Source organism: Arachis stenosperma, chromosome 2, assembly GCF_014773155.1.
Source record: "Arachis stenosperma cultivar V10309 chromosome 2, arast.V10309.gnm1.PFL2, whole genome shotgun sequence".
In the NCBI taxonomy this organism is placed as follows: domain Eukaryota; kingdom Viridiplantae; phylum Streptophyta; class Magnoliopsida; order Fabales; family Fabaceae; genus Arachis; species Arachis stenosperma.
In genome coordinates this window covers 66,900,522-66,916,746 of record NC_080378.1, presented here as the reverse complement: position 1 = coordinate 66,916,746, position 16,225 = coordinate 66,900,522, and the positions used below count along the sequence as shown (strand labels likewise).

General features: G+C 39.5%; 1 non-coding gene across 1 annotated transcript; it reads left to right on the top strand.

Moving 5' to 3' along the window:
• Window positions 1–413: 413 nt before the first annotated feature.
• On the top strand, window positions 414–521 carry LOC130964768 (small nucleolar RNA R71). The gene has a single exon (XR_009080842.1). It is a non-coding gene; the product is annotated as a small nucleolar RNA R71 (small nucleolar RNA).
• Window positions 522–16,225: the final 15,704 nt, after the last annotated feature.

Below are 16,225 nucleotides of genomic sequence, written 5' to 3'. Positions count from 1 at the left end.
TTATAGGTGTTTCCATAGGGTTCTCCTAGGTAATTCACCTCTTCCATTGAAGGGTTCTCAGGATCATAGGCTTCTTCTTCAGATGAAGCATCCTTAGTACTGCTTGGTGCATTTTGCATTCCAGACAGACTTTGAGAAATCAAATTGACTTGTTGAGTCAATATTTTATTCTGAGCCAATATGGCATTCAGAGTATCAATCTCAAGAACTCCTTTCTTCTGATTAGTCCCATTGTTCACAGGATTCCTTTCAGAAGTGTACATGAATTGGTTATTTGCAACCATTTCAATTAGCTCTTGAGCTTCTGTAGGTGTCTTCTTCAGATGAAGAGATCCTCCAGCAGAGCTATCCAAAGACATCTTGGATAGTTCAGAGAGACCATCATAGAAAATACCTATGATGCTCCATTCAGAAAGCATGTCAGAAGGACATTTTCTGATTAATTGTTTGTATCTTTCCCAAGCTTCATAGAGGGATTCTCCATCCTTCTGTCTGAAGGTTTGGACTTCCACTCTAAGCTTACTCAATTTTTGAGGTGGAAAGAACTTTGCCAAGAAGGCATTGACTAGCTTTTCCCGTGAGTCCAGGCTTTCTTTAGGTTGTGAGTCCAACCATGTCCTAGCTCTGTCTCTTACAGCAAAAGGGAATAGCATAACTCTGTAAACCTCAGGGTCAACCCCATTAGTCTTGACAGTGTCACAGATTTGCAAGAATTCAGCTAAGAACTGATGAGGATCTTCCAATGGAAGTCCATGGAACTTGCAATTCTGTTGCATTAGAGAAACTAATTGAGGCTTAAGCTCAAAGTTGTTTGCTCTAATGGCAGGGATAGAGATGCTTCTCCCATAGAAGTCGGGAGTAGGTGCAGTAAAGTCACCCAGCACCTTCCTTGCATTGTTGTTGTTTTTGGCTGCCATGGGTTCTTCTTCTTTGAAGATTTCTGTTAGGTCCTCTACAGAGAGTTGTGCCTTAGCTTCTCTTAGCTTTCGCTTCAAGGTCCTTTCAGGTTCAGGGTCAGCTTCAACAAGAATGCTTTTGTCTTTGTTCCTGCTCATATGAAAGAGAAGAGAACAAGAAAATGTGGAATCCTCTATGTCACAGTATAGAGATTCCTTGAGGTGTCAGAGAAGAAGAAAATTAGAAGGAAGAGGTAGAAGAATTCGAACTTAATCAGATAGAGTTCGAATTGTGCATTGAGAAGGAGTGGTACTCCATAAATAGAAGGATGTGAGAAGAGAGGAAGAAATTTTCGAAAATTAATTAAAAAAGATTTTAAAAACATTTTGAAAAATTGATTGATAATTTTCGAAAACTAAAAGTGAGAAAGAAATCAAGTGATTTTTGAAAAAGATTTTGAAAAAAAATATGATTGAAAACTATTTTTGAAAAAGATGTGATTAAAAAGATATGATTGAAAAGTTATGGTTTTAAAAAGATGTGATTGAAAAGATATGATTTGAAAACAATTTTAAAAAGATTTAATTTTAAAAATTAATGACTTGCCTAACAAGAAAAGATATGATTCAAACATTAAACCTTTCTCAACAGAAAAGGCAACATACTTGAAATGTTGAATCAAATTGATGACAAGTCATCTTAGCCTAGTTTTACTAGTCTCTTCCTTTTGTTTTTACTTGAATTATGCACTTTCTTGAGGCTTAAGCAAGCCAATTTAGGTAGATTTTCATGCTTCCTTTGATTGAATCAACCATATGTGAATTAATGCTTTTTCATGAGGTTTGATGCCATAATTGGTGCATATTGGGATATAATGATCATCTCATGATTTCAAGCATAGCTTTGATGTGTTTGGTTGATTTATGACAGGGGAAGAAAGCTTGGAAAAGGATTGAAGTGAGAAGGAATGGCTAGAAGCTAAGAGAAGACAATGAATCAAGTGAGATTGAACCAGGAACAAATGAAGTTGGAGTTGAAGTTAGCCCCAACGTTAGCCCCCTAACTTGGAGGCTAACGTTGGAAGCTAAAATTTCCTCCCAGGGCTAGCCACGTTAGCGCCAACGTTAGCCCCCTAACTTGGAGGCTAACGTTGGCATAAGAAATCTCTCCCAGGAAGGCCAACGTTTGCGCCAACGTTAGCCCCCTAACTTGGAGGCTAACGTTGGCAAATGAAAATGCTCCCAGGGTGTTCCCACGTTAGCGCCAACGTTAGCCCCCTAACTTGGAGGCTAACGTTGGCATGAGATTTTACTCCCAGGGTGTGCAACGTTTGCGCCAACGTTAGCCCCCTAACTTGGAGGCTAACGTTGGCGCCTCACCAACTCAAAGCAAGGCCAACGTTAGGGTCAAAGTTAGCCCCCTAACGTTGGCCCAAACGTGAAGTGCAGAGAATGGTATTTGCTGCTAGAAAAAGTTAGCCTTGAAGTTAGCCCCCTAACTTTGAGGCTAACTTTGAATCCAAACTTTGCAAAAACTCAATCCGGTTCAATTGATTCACTTGGGTTCTTCTCCAAACTTCAAGAGCAATCAACCAAGGCCTCTTTCAACCCAAATCCACCAAGAGCAAAGGCCCAACTCAAGGCTTGAAGATCAATTGAAGAAAGTGTATAAATAGGCTTAGATTCAATTTATTCGAGGAGCTTCCCTTTTAGAGTTTTTAGAGAATTTCTTTTCTGTTTTGGGAGCTTGAGTGCTTTTAAATTTTCTTAGTTTAATTGCTTTAAATTTCAAATACACTTGTCTTGGATCTTGGGTTGGAGAATTGAAGGAATTCTATTTCAATCTCACCTTGGATCTCTCTTTTGATTTTGACTGTTATTGAGTTTCCTTTTCTGCTACTTGCTTTCTCATTTAATTCTCTTGCAATTTACAATTCCTGTGATATTGTTCTTGTTGGATCTAGGAAGGCATTGAGATCTAGACTTGGTTTTCTAGTCTCTGGGTCCTGAGATCCAATTGCCCATTTCAATTCTCTGTTTCTTGCTTTAATTGTTCATTTAATTTTCTGTTAGAATCTGTTTCAACCCATTCCCCATTTACTCTTCTGTTTAATGCAATTTAAATTCTCTTTGTTTAATTCTTGCAAATTCAAGTCCCAATCCCCTTTACATTTCAAGTCATTTACAATTCTTGCCATTTAATTTCCTTGCAATTTACATTACTTGCTCTTTAAGTTTCTGCCATTTAATTTCTTGCTTCTTAAGATTCATCACTTTAATTTCTGTTTTCTTTAATTTCATGCCAATTCCCCATTCACTTTACTTTCAAAGCAATTTAAATTCTGCAATTCATCAATCAATCAACCAAATCTTGATTCGCTTGACTAATTCAACCACTAAACTAAAATTGCTCAATCCTTCAATCCCTGTGGGATCGACCTCACACCCGTGAGTTTTTATTACTTGATGCGACCCGGTGCACTTGCCGGTTAGATTGGTGTGTTTTGGGAGAGATTCATTCCTCAACCAAAAATTTCCCATCAAGTTTTTTGGCGCTGTTGCCGGGGATTGATTAGATTGACAATGATTAAGTGAGGTGGTAGTTTAGATCAAGCATTTTTTTTTAATTTTTGATTAACCCACTAACTGTTTGATTTATTGTTTAAACTAACTAAAACCTCAATTTAGCAGTGTATTGAAACATTGGTTTGTGAATTTATTTTGTTATGCTTGTATGTCAGGTACAAGAAGAACCACACCCAATTTTCATGAAACTGACGAAAGAACTCTCAGGAGGTTAAGAAGAGCCGAAAGAGGGAAGAATATAGTTGGAGAAGAAGAATCAGATGAAGAATATCATGAATTGGAGGAACACTCAACAAATCCAACAAATCCACCAGTGAGAATGGCCAACAACAATGGTCAACCCCAGAGGAGAGTCTTGGCTTCATATACATTTGCTAATCCAAGGCATTGTGGGAGTAGCATCCTTATCCCAAATGTCGATGCAAATAACTTTGAATTGAAGCCCCAACTCATCACCTTAGTGCAGAACAACTGTTCTTATGGAGGAGGCCCCTTGGAAGATCCAAACCAGCACTTATCCACCTTCCTGAGGATTTGTAACACTGTCAAAACTAATGGTGTGCCTCCTGACAGTTACAAACTGATGCTATTCCCATTCTCTCTCAGGGACAAGGCCACTCAATGGTTGGAATCGTTTCTAAGGGACAGCATCAACAACTGGGATGATTTGGTAACCAAGTTCCTCGCCAAATTTTATCCACCACAGAGGGTTATAAGGTTAAAGGCCGAGGTACAAACATTCACACAAATGGAGACTGAACCCATCTATGAGGCATGGGAGAGGTACAAGGCTCTAGTCAGAAAATGTCCCCCCACCATGTTTAATGAATGGGAGAAGCTACAAAACTTCTATGAAGGCTTAACACTGAAGTCCCAGGAATCTTTGGATCACTCAGCTGGAGGTTCCTTGCAACTCATGAAAACTGCAGAGGAGGCCCAAGAACTCATTGATATGGTGGCCAACAACCAATATTTCTTTGCTCATCAAAGAAACCGCCAACCATCACAAAGAAGAGGAGTAATGGAGCTAGAAGGAGTAGATTCAATCCTGGCTCAAAACAAATTAATGCAGCAACAAATTCAGCAACAATTTGAGCAGATGGCTAAGAAAATTGATGGACTGCAAAATGCTGCAGTAAATACACAAAGCCAATCTCAAACTTCACATGGATGGAAGCAATCTGAAGAAAGTTTTGGGACATTCAATTATGAGCAACAAAGCCCTGAGCAGGTGCAATGCACGAATAACACATCTCAACACAATTTTCATGGTGATGCACATAAGACACCATGGAAGACTCATTCTAATTCAAGGTGGGGTGAGCATCAGAATCAAGGACAAAGGGACTTCAACTCTGACAGCCTCAGCAACACAAACAACCATAACCATTTATCCAATAATACTAACCAATTCAAAAATTCACAAAACACATATCACCAACCCCATAACATCTCACAAAATCACCAGAATAACTTTTCCACATCCACATCCCACCCACAAAGTACCCCCACAATTAATTCAAACAACTTTCAGCAACAACCATCTCATTTCACACAACCACAACCAAATCCAGACTCTCAAAGAATCTCAAGTCTAGAGAAAATGATGGAGAAACTCATGAAAAATCAAGAGATGGCTAGACAAGATCAGGCCCTGGCATTCAAAAACCAAGAGACCTCAATTAGAAACCTTGAGAGACACATGGGGCAAATGGCTAAGCAAGTTTCAGAGTTGGGCGAGAAGCAACAAAATGCATCCCCCAGTACCACTGAGGAACAAAGGAAAAGCCACAAAATGGGAGGAGTGCAAAGCAATCACAGTGGGAAGTGAGAAGACTATGAAGAAGGAAGCCATCAATCAGGACAAACACAACAGAGAAGTTCCACAAGAAGAGACAGAGGAGAGAAGTAAAGAGGATCAAGAAACCAAAAATGCACAAATTTCAAAGGGAGACAAGAACATCCTTGAATCACAACTACAAGAGAAGAGGGAAGGAGTGAATCCTTGTGTCCCCAAACTTCCATACCCTCAGAGGTTTAAAAAAGAAAATGAGGATAAGCAATACTTAAAATTCCTGGACATATTCAAGACACTCAACATCAATATTCCTTTCTTGGAAGCACTTGAACAGATGCCACTATATGCCAAATTTATAAAGGAAGTGCTGACAAAGAAAAGATCCCTGAAGGAAGGACAGATTGTTGAGATGACAAAGGAATGTAGTGCTATCCTCCAAAGAGAGTTGCCAGAGAAAAAAGATGATCCTGGGCGTTTTTACATACCTTGCACCATAGGAAACATAACAATTGAGAAGTCATTTTGTGACCTGGGTGCAAGCATAAACCTGATGCCTTTGTCTCTAATGAGGAAACTTCAAATTTCTGAGCTGAAATCCACACGAATAGTTCTCCAAATGGCTGACAAATCCACTAAGCAAGCACTGGGAGTTGTGGAGAATGTATTGGTAAAAGTGGGAAAATTCTTTCTCCCTGCTGACTTTGTTATCTCAGATATAGAAGAAGACCCTAATACTCCCATCATCCTGGGGAGGCCTTTCCTAGCTACGGGCAGAGCATTGATAGATGTTGAAAAAGGGGAATTGTTGCTAAGAGTGCATGATGAGCACCTAGCATTCCATGTTTTTAAAACCCTGCATGAGCCCACTCAAGAAGAAGATTGTATGAAGGATAAGGCCAGAGATCAAAGCTTGAAGCAGGCATTCAATGAGTCAAATCCAAGACTTCTAAATCTACGATTGAAAGAAGTAGAGATAGTGCAACATACCAAAGAAATCAGGGAGGAACTAGATCCAAAACCCCCAGATGAGAACCTCAACACCCCAAATAAAGAACCACCAAGGCATGAATTATCTTCTGAGAAAGAAAAAAAGAAGAGGCCAAAAGGGTGGAGAAACAAGAAGATCCCTACTGAAGGCTTTTCACCAGGGGATAAAGTAGTGTTAAACACACAACCAATGAAGATGTCTCCACAATTATCTGGATACTACACTGTGAACCGGGTCCTTTCACTTGAGCACCTAGAGATCATAAACAAGGAGACTGGAAGGAAGTTCACAGTAAGAGGAGAAAAGTTGAGGCACTATGATTTTCAACCTCCATGACCAAAGAACAAGATGTCAAGCTAGTGACAATAAAGAAGCGCTTGTTGGGAGGCAACCCAACCTGAGGTAGTTTTCTTTCCTAACTGTTTCAATAAAAAGGTTGAGTAGTTTTATATGTATTGCAAGGAGCTAAGTTTGGTGTTGCACACCAAAACAATTTAAGTGAGAATGAAAGATTTTAAGTTTGGTGTCCCACCAAAATCTCATTTAAAAGCACATTCTAACTCCCTGCATAAAGATTTGATAGCTCCAAGCAATCAGATAAACTATTCAGCCATTGTTTGTTTTCTAGTCTTTAGTTTTATTACTTTTAGCAAAGACAAAAAGGATTCCACATATGGTTAATCTGATGCATGGGAAATAGTGGCAAGGGACTAAGTTTAGTGTTCACACACCAAAGTAAGTTCAAGAGGCCATAACCAATCTTTGCATAATAACCAGCTACCTAAGGGCTTGAGAAGCAAGCAACTTTTGATGAGTATGCAGGAAATTAGCCACCGTTTGAAGACATTGTGCATTATGACTAAAAAGGGGCACAACAGAAGGAAGAACAAACAAGCTGCAAACTAACAGGTTGTATTTACACTTGCTTCTTGCCATTGAGAAATGCTTTAATTTAGGAGTTCTAGTATGTCTTGCTAATGTGTTCTTTTAATACAAGAGGAATTGGTCTCTACAATAAGTAAGCTAGTTTAAGTTGTGCTTGTGTGTTTACTTTCACTTGACTAAGAGCATGTTCTGTCCCCTGCATCTTTAATTCAATAAAAGAAATGTTTGAATGTGAAGTAAGGTAGTTCTCTGTTAGATAGAAGTATGATAAAAGTAAGTGGTGGCATGTGTGTGATTGTATAAAAACTCACTATTAGTGAATAAGTGAACTAGAATGTCTCATTCTAAGTATAGAGTGGCTTACTGTCTATGAATCTCAATAAAAAAATCCTTGGTTCAAAAGAAAAAACAAAAAGAAAGCAAGAAAAGAAATAGCCAAAAGATGGCAAAGAAAAAAAAAAAAAAGTAACAAAGCTGGACACCAATAGCTTGAACCTTAAAAATATATGCCTGTGGTGTCTGTGTTTTAGGATCTGCTTGGACTACTAAGCTCTTTGGAGTGCTTCAACACTCGGTGACTTGGATTAACTAATCCGGGATCATCAGCTGAAAATCCACTATCAAGAGCAACCTAACTACAAGGCATTTAGTAACCAAAAAAAAAGGTGCTGGGCATCAATGTTTAAAAGGAAAGGTGAGCCAAGTGTCCATGGTGAATAATGTGTCAAGTATACAGAAAAGAAAATGAACTTGCTACACATGACACTCAAATAAAGCTTTGAACAAAGTAAATAGCCAAGGATAAAGGAATAATGAGAGGTCATAGCAGTAGGTTGCTTGAAGCTTGAAGGAGACTTTCTAGGCCTAAGAATCAATAAGAAGTGAGTATTGCATATCCACACAAAATCCCATGAACTACCAATAACATTCTGCTAGCATGAACATTCTCTTTCATTTCATTCTTTCTTCTTAATAAGTCATTTCTTGCTTGGGGACAAGCAAGCTTTAAGTTTGGTGTTGTGATGACAAGTCATCTTAGCCTAGTTTTACTAGTCTCTTCCTTTTGTTTTTACTTGAATTATGCACTTTCTTGAGGCTTAAGCAAGCCAATTTAGGTAGATTTTCATGCTTCCTTTGATTGAATCAACCATATGTGAATTAATGCTTTTTCATGAGGTTTGATGCCATAATTGGTGCATATTGGGATATAATGATCATCTCATGATTTCAAGCATAGCTTTGATGTGTTTGGTTGATTTATGACAGGGGAAGAAAGCTTGGAAAAGGATTGAAGTGAGAAGGAATGGCTAGAAGCTAAGAGAAGACAATGAATCAAGTGAGATTGAACCAGGAACAAATGAAGTTGGAGTTGAAGTTAGCCCCAACGTTAGCCCCCTAACTTGGAGGCTAACGTTGGAAGCTAAAATTTCCTCCCAGGGCTAGCCACGTTAGCGCCAACGTTAGCCCCCTAACTTGGAGGCTAACGTTGGCATAAGAAATCTCTCCCAGGAAGGCCAACGTTTGCGCCAACGTTAGCCCCCTAACTTGGAGGCTAACGTTGGCAAATGAAAATGCTCCCAGGGTGTTCCCACGTTAGCGCCAACGTTAGCCCCCTAACTTGGAGGCTAACGTTGGCATGAGATTTTACTCCCAGGGTGTGCAACGTTTGCGCCAACGTTAGCCCCCTAACTTGGAGGCTAACGTTGGCGCCTCACCAACTCAAAGCAAGGCCAACGTTAGGGTCAAAGTTAGCCCCCTAACGTTGGCCCAAACGTGAAGTGCAGAGAATGGTATTTGCTGCTAGAAAAAGTTAGCCTTGAAGTTAGCCCCCTAACTTTGAGGCTAACTTTGAATCCAAACTTTGCAAAAACTCAATCCGGTTCAATTGATTCACTTGGGTTCTTCTCCAAACTTCAAGAGCAATCAACCAAGGCCTCTTTCAACCCAAATCCACCAAGAGCAAAGGCCCAACTCAAGGCTTGAAGATCAATTGAAGAAAGTGTATAAATAGGCTTAGATTCAATTTATTCGAGGAGCTTCCCTTTTAGAGTTTTTAGAGAATTTCTTTTCTGTTTTGGGAGCTTGAGTGCTTTTAAATTTTCTTAGTTTAATTGCTTTAAATTTCAAATACACTTGTCTTGGATCTTGGGTTGGAGAATTGAAGGAATTCTGTTTCAATCTCACCTTGGATCTCTCTTTTGATTTTGACTGTTATTGAGTTTCCTTTTCTGCTACTTGCTTTCTCATTTAATTCTCTTGCAATTTACAATTCCTGTGATATTGTTCTTGTTGGATCTAGGAAGGCATTGAGATCTAGACTTGGTTTTCTAGTCTCTGGGTCCTGAGATCCAATTGCCCATTTCAATTCTCTGTTTCTTGCTTTAATTGTTCATTTAATTTTCTGTTAGAATCTGTTTCAACCCATTCCCCATTTACTCTTCTGTTTAATGCAATTTAAATTCTCTTTGTTTAATTCTTGCAAATTCAAGTCCCAATCCCCTTTACATTTCAAGTCATTTACAATTCTTGCCATTTAATTTCCTTGCAATTTACATTACTTGCTCTTTAAGTTTCTGCCATTTAATTTCTTGCTTCTTAAGATTCATCACTTTAATTTCTGTTTTCTTTAATTTCATGCCAATTCCCCATTCACTTTACTTTCAAAGCAATTTAAATTCTGCAATTCATCAATCAACCAACCAAATCTTGATTCGCTTGACTAATTCAACCACTAAACTAAAATTACTCAATCCTTCAATCCCTGTGGGATCGACCTCACACCCGTGAGTTTTTATTACTTGATGCGACCCGGTGCACTTGCCGGTTAGATTGGTGTGTTTTGGGAGAGATTCATTCCTCAACCAAAAATTTCCCATCACAAATCATTAATTGATAGCAAGTATCTTTGAAAAAGGAAAGAAATTGATTTTGAAAAAGGTTTGATTGAAAAGATATGATCTGAAAAAGATTTGATTTTGAAAAACTTTGAAAACTTAAAAAAAAATTGATTCGAAAACAGAATCTTCCCTCTTGTGCCATCCTGGCGTTAAACGCCCAGAATGGTGCACATTCTGGTGTTTAACGCCCAATGCACTACCTTTTTGGGCGTTAAACGCCCAACCAGGCACCCTGGCTGGCGTTTAAACGCCAGTCTGTCCTTCTTCACTGGGCGTTTTGAACGCCCAGCTTTTTCTGTGTAATTCCTCTGCTGCATGTTCTGAATCTTCAGTTCCCTGTACTATTGACTTGAAAATAGAACCAAGATCAAATAAACAATGCATGCAAGACACCAAACTTAAAATTAGACACTAGACTCAAACAAGAAGCATAAAATATTTTTTTTGGTTTTTATGATTGGTGCACGAAATTGTGAGCAATACAACTTCGCACAACTAACCAGCAAGTGCACTGGGTCGTCCAAGTAATACCTTACGCGAGTAAGGGTCGATCCCACGGAGATTGTTGGTATGAAGCAAGCTATGGTCACCTTGTAAATCTCAGTCAGGCAGACTCAAATGGGTATAGTGATAAACGAATAAAGCATAAAGATAAAGATAGAGATACTTATGTATATCATTGGTGAGAGCTTCAGATAAGCGTATGAAGATGCCTTCCCTTCCGTCTCTCTGCTTTCCTACTGTCTTCATCCAATCCTTCCTACTCCTTTCCATGGCAAGCTTATGCAAGGGTTTCACCGTTGTCAGTGGCTACCTCCCATCCTCTCATTGGAAATGTTCAACGCACCCTGTCACGGCACGGCTATCCATCTGTCAGTTCTCAATCAGGCCGGAATAGAATCCAGTGATTCTTTTGCGTCTGTCACTAACGCCCCACCTTCAGGAGTTTGAAGCACGTCATAGTCATTCAATCATTGAATCCTACTCAGAATACCACAGACAAGGTTAGACCTTCCGGATTCTCTTGAATGCCGCCATCAGTTCTCGCCTATACCACGAAGATTCCGGTTAAAGAATCCAAGAGATATTCACTAAGCCTCGTATGCTTGTAGAACAAGAGTGGTTGTCAGTCACTTTGTTCATGAGTGAGAATGATGATGAGTGTCACGGATCATCACATTCATCAAGTTGAAGAACAAGTGATATCTTGGACAAAGAACAAGCGGAATTGAATAGAAGAACAATAGTAATTGCATTAATACTCGAGGTACAGCAGAGCTCCACACCTTAATCTGTGGTGTGTAGAAACTCCACCGTTGAAAATACATAAGAACAAGGTCTAGGCATGGCCGTGAGGCCAGCCTCCCAATGATCTAAGAACTAGATGTCCGAAGATGAAAAATACAATAGTAAAAGGTCCTATATATAGAGAACTAGTAGCCTAGGGTGTACAGAGATGAGTAAATGACATAAAAATCCACTTCCGGGCCCACTTGGTGTGTGCTTGGGCTGAGCAATGAAGCATTTTTGTGTAGAGACTCTTCTTGGAGTTAAACGCCAGCTTTTATGCCAGTTTGGGCGTTTAACTCCCATTTTGGTGCCAAGTCCGGCGTTTAACGCTGGGAAATCTGAAGGTGACTTTGAACGCCGGTTTGGGCCATCAAATCTTGGGCAAAGTATAAACTATCATATATTGCTGGAAAGCCCAGGATGTCTACTTTCCAACGCCGTTGAGAGCGCGCCAATTGGGCTTCTGTAGCTCCAGAAAATCCACTTCGAGTGCAGGGAGGTCAGAATCCAACAGCATCTGCAGTCCTTTTCAGTCTCTGGATCAGATTTTTGCTCAGGTCCCTCAATTTCAGCCAGAAAATACCTGAAATCACAGAAAAACACACAAACTCATAGTAAAGTCCAGAAAAGTGAATTTTAACTAAAAACTAATAAAAATATACTAAAAACTCAACTAAATATACTAAAAACATACTAAAAACAATGCCAAAAAGCCTATAAATTATCCGCTCATCAATGATTTTGAAATTTTTTGGATTTTTCGAAAATTATATGGAAATAGAAAATGAAGGTTTCAGAATTCTCAATTTGGATTCCAGGAATCATTGCAATGCTAGTCTAAGACTTCGGTCCAGGAATTAGACATGGCTTCACAGCCAGCCAAGCTTTCAAAGAAAGCTTCGGTCCAAAACACTAGACATGGCCAATGGCCAGCCAAGCCTTAGCAGATCATTGCTCCAATAGCAAGATTGATAGAAATCAACAAGCTCTTGTGATGATGAGTTGAAACCTCGGTCCAATAAGATTAGACATGGCTTCACAGCCAGCCAGACTTCAACAAATCATCATGAAACTCTAGAACTCATTTTTAAGAATTCTGAAAAATACCTAATCTAAGCAACAAGATGAACCGTCAGTTGTCCATACACGAAACAATCCCCGGCAACGGCGCCAAAAACTTGGTGTGCGAAATTGTGATCACTACTTTTCACAACTCAAATAATCCCTAGTAATGGCCCCAAAAACTTGGTGCTCAATACCATGGCATAAACACAACTTTGCACAACTAACCAGCAAGTGCACTGGGTCGTCCAAGTAATAAACCTTACGCGAGTAAGGGTCGATCCCACGGAGATTGTTGGTATGAAGCAAGCTATGGTCACCTTGTAAATCTTAGTCAGGCAGACTCAAATGGGTATAGGTGATATATGAATAAAACATAAAGATAAAGATAGAGATACTTATGTATATCATTGGTGAGAGCTTCAGATAAGCGTATGAAGATGCTTGTCCCTTCCGTCTCTCTGCTTTCCTACTGTCTTCATCCAATCCTTCTTACTCCTTTCCATGGCAAGCTTATGCAAGGGTTTCACCGTTGTCAGTGGCTACCTCCCATCCTCTCAGTGGAAATGTTCAACGCACCCTGTCACGGCACGGCTATCCATCTGTCGGTTCTCGATCAGGCCGGAATAGAATCCAGTGATTCTTTTGCGTCTGTCACTAATGCCCCGCCCTCAGGAGTTTGAAGCACGTCACAGTCATTCAATCATTGAATCCTACTCAGAATACCACAGACAAGGTTAGACCAGAAGAGGGAACCAGAAGAACCAAGATGAAAATACAATAGTAAAAGGTCCTACTTATAGGGAACTAGTAGCTTAAGAATTACAAAGATGAGTAAATGACATAAAAATCCACTTCCGGGCCCACTTGGTGTGTGCTTGGGCTGAGCAATGAAGCATTTTCGTGTAGAGACTTTTCTTGGAGTTAAACGCCAGCTTTTGTGCCAGTTTGGGCGTTTAACTCCCACTTTGGTGCCAGTTCCGGCGTTTAACACTGGGAATTCTGAAGGTGACTTTGAACGCCAGTTTGGGCCATCAAATCTTGGGCAAAGTATGGACTATCATATATTTCTGGAAAGCCCAGGATGTCTACTTTCCAACGCCGTTGAGAGCGCGCCAATTGGGCTTCTGTAGCTCCAGAAAATCCACTTCGAGTGCAGGGAGGTCAGAATCCAACAGCATCTGCAGTCCTTTTCAGTCTCTGAATCAGATTTTTGCTCAGGTCCCTCAATTTCAGCCAGAAAATACCTGAAATCACAGAAAAACACACAAACTCATAGTAAAGTCCAGAAAAGTGAATTTTAACTAAAAAATAATAAAAATATACTAAGAACTCAACTAAAACTACTAAAAACATACTAAAAACAATGCCAAAAAGCGTATAAATTATCCGCTCATCACTCACTTTTGTCACTAACGTTGGAAAAAGGCTTCATTACAACGTTAAGAGCCACGTTAACTTAGTTAACGTGGGTTCTAACGTAGGGGTTTAAGGTAATTAGAGCGTTAGTGACAAAGGTGAATGTCACTAATGCTCTCGAAGGTGATAGGTGCCCACGTTAAGAGCTACGTTAGCTAAGCTAACGTGAGACCTAACGTAGGGGACAAAAGGCAGGCAACATTAATGGGAAAAGTGATTCCCATTAACGTTTGCGAAAAGGGGCACAAGCCAACGTTAATGGGAAAAGTGAGTCCCATTAACGTTGGCTAAGAATTGAGAAGGAACGTTAGAAGTCACGTTAAGACTTCTAACGTTGAGAATAACGTGGGCATATAAGGGTGGAACGTTAGTGGAAAAGGTGAATGCCACTAACGTTCTCGCACCCAGAAATGTATTTCACGATTAATCTCACTAAGTGCCTGAGCCTAAATTCACATTTCTCTACAAGATGGGCCCACTACAGATGAGAATTGCTTCAACTCAAGGTCTAAAGCCCACATCCAAGACTTGAAGAACTCACTAGAAGATCATGAAGAGTAGTATATATAGTAGTAGTTTTGAACTAGCTAAGGACTTTTACTTTTGCACTTTGGAGAACTACTCTCTGCATATTTACTTTTCTGTACTTCTAGCATGGATTCTTCTTTTCTGCCATTTTTGATTCCTAGAGCTATGAACAACTAAACCCCTTTCATTGGGTTAGGGAGCTCTGCTGTAATTTGATGGATCAATATTAGTTTTCATTCTTCTTCTTCTATCTTTTCTCTTGATTTTACTAGAAAGCTTTCAATCTTAATTCAATTGGGTAGTTATCTTGGAAAAGAAACTCTCCATAATTGGATCTCTTCGGAACCTTGGAAGAGGAATGAAGAGATCATGCTAGAATTGCTTTCTCATGCTGGACCAATTTGGGTTGGGATGGATATGTGACTATAATCCCCTCAATACTTGAATTGGGAAATGTATGTGGTATAATCAGTGACCATACTTCATCTCTTCTCATGAGCAATTGACCAAGGAATTGGCTATTGATCAAGATTTGAGAGATTGGATTACCAAGGAATTGGGATTCAATCACTTAAGATTGCCAAGGAGATCAATGAATGCATTGATTGAGGAAGAGATGAGAATGAACTTGATCCAGAGAATTGCAACATCTCCTAAACCCAATGATCTCCCCATTTCTGATCTTACCCATTCTCTTTAATTTCTGCTATTTACTTTTATGAGCATTACCCCAATTCCCCATTTAAGATTCTGCACTTTAATTTCTGCTATTTACTTTCTAGTCATTTAAATTTCTGCATCTAAATCTAAATTCTGTTTAGTTCAACTAGCATATTCTTCTAACTAAAGTTGCTTGATCAATCAATCCTTGTGGGATTCGACCTCACTCTATAGTGAGTTTTACTTGACGATAATTCGGTATACTTGCCGAAGGAAAATTTGTTGTGAGACAAGTTTCCATGCATCAGTATAAATAGAACTTTTTACATACAGCTTGCTATAGAAAGGAGTAAGAATGATTGGATGAAGGCAGTAGGAAAGCAGAGATTCAGAAGGAACAAAGCATCTCCATGCACTTATCTGAAATTCCCACCAATGATTTACATAAGTATCTTTATCTCTATTTTATGCTTTATTTATCTTTATATTCGAAAACCATTATAACCATTTGAATCCGCCTAACTGAGATTTACAAGATGACCATAGCTTGCTTCATACCAATAATCTCTGTGGGATCGACCCTTACTCATGTAAGGTATTACTTGGACGACCCAGTGCACTTGCTGGGTAGTTGTGCGAAGTTGTGACAAAGTGTGATTCACGTTTGAGAGCTCCAAGTCTTTGGCGCCATTGTTGATGATCATAATTTCGTGCACCACTCACTGCAGTAGATTTCTTATTCATATCAGGAGCACGAAGATGTATTATGACTTAAAGAGGATGTTCTGGTGGCCTGAGATGAAAGGTGAAATAGCTACAGTGGTATCCAAGTGTTTAACGTGTCAGAAGGTGAAGATAGAACACCAGAAGCCATCGGGAATGCTTCAGCCACTTAAAATTCCTCAGGGGAAGTGGGAAGGAATTTCAATGGATTTTTTTGACCAGTTTACCGAGGACTAGGTCGGGATTCGATGCGATTTGAGTGATTGTGGATCTCTTATCCAAATCTGCTCAATTTCTACCTATTCAAGTAAATTGTTCTATGCAAGAGTTAGCAAGGGTTATATATAAAGGAGATAGTAAGGTTGCAAGGTTGCAGGGTGTGCCATCGAGTATAGTATCGGACCATGATCCCCGATTCACATCGAGGTTTTGGGGAGCTTTCCGAAGGGCTTTCGGTACGAAGCTATGTCTCAGTACTGCATATCATCGCCAA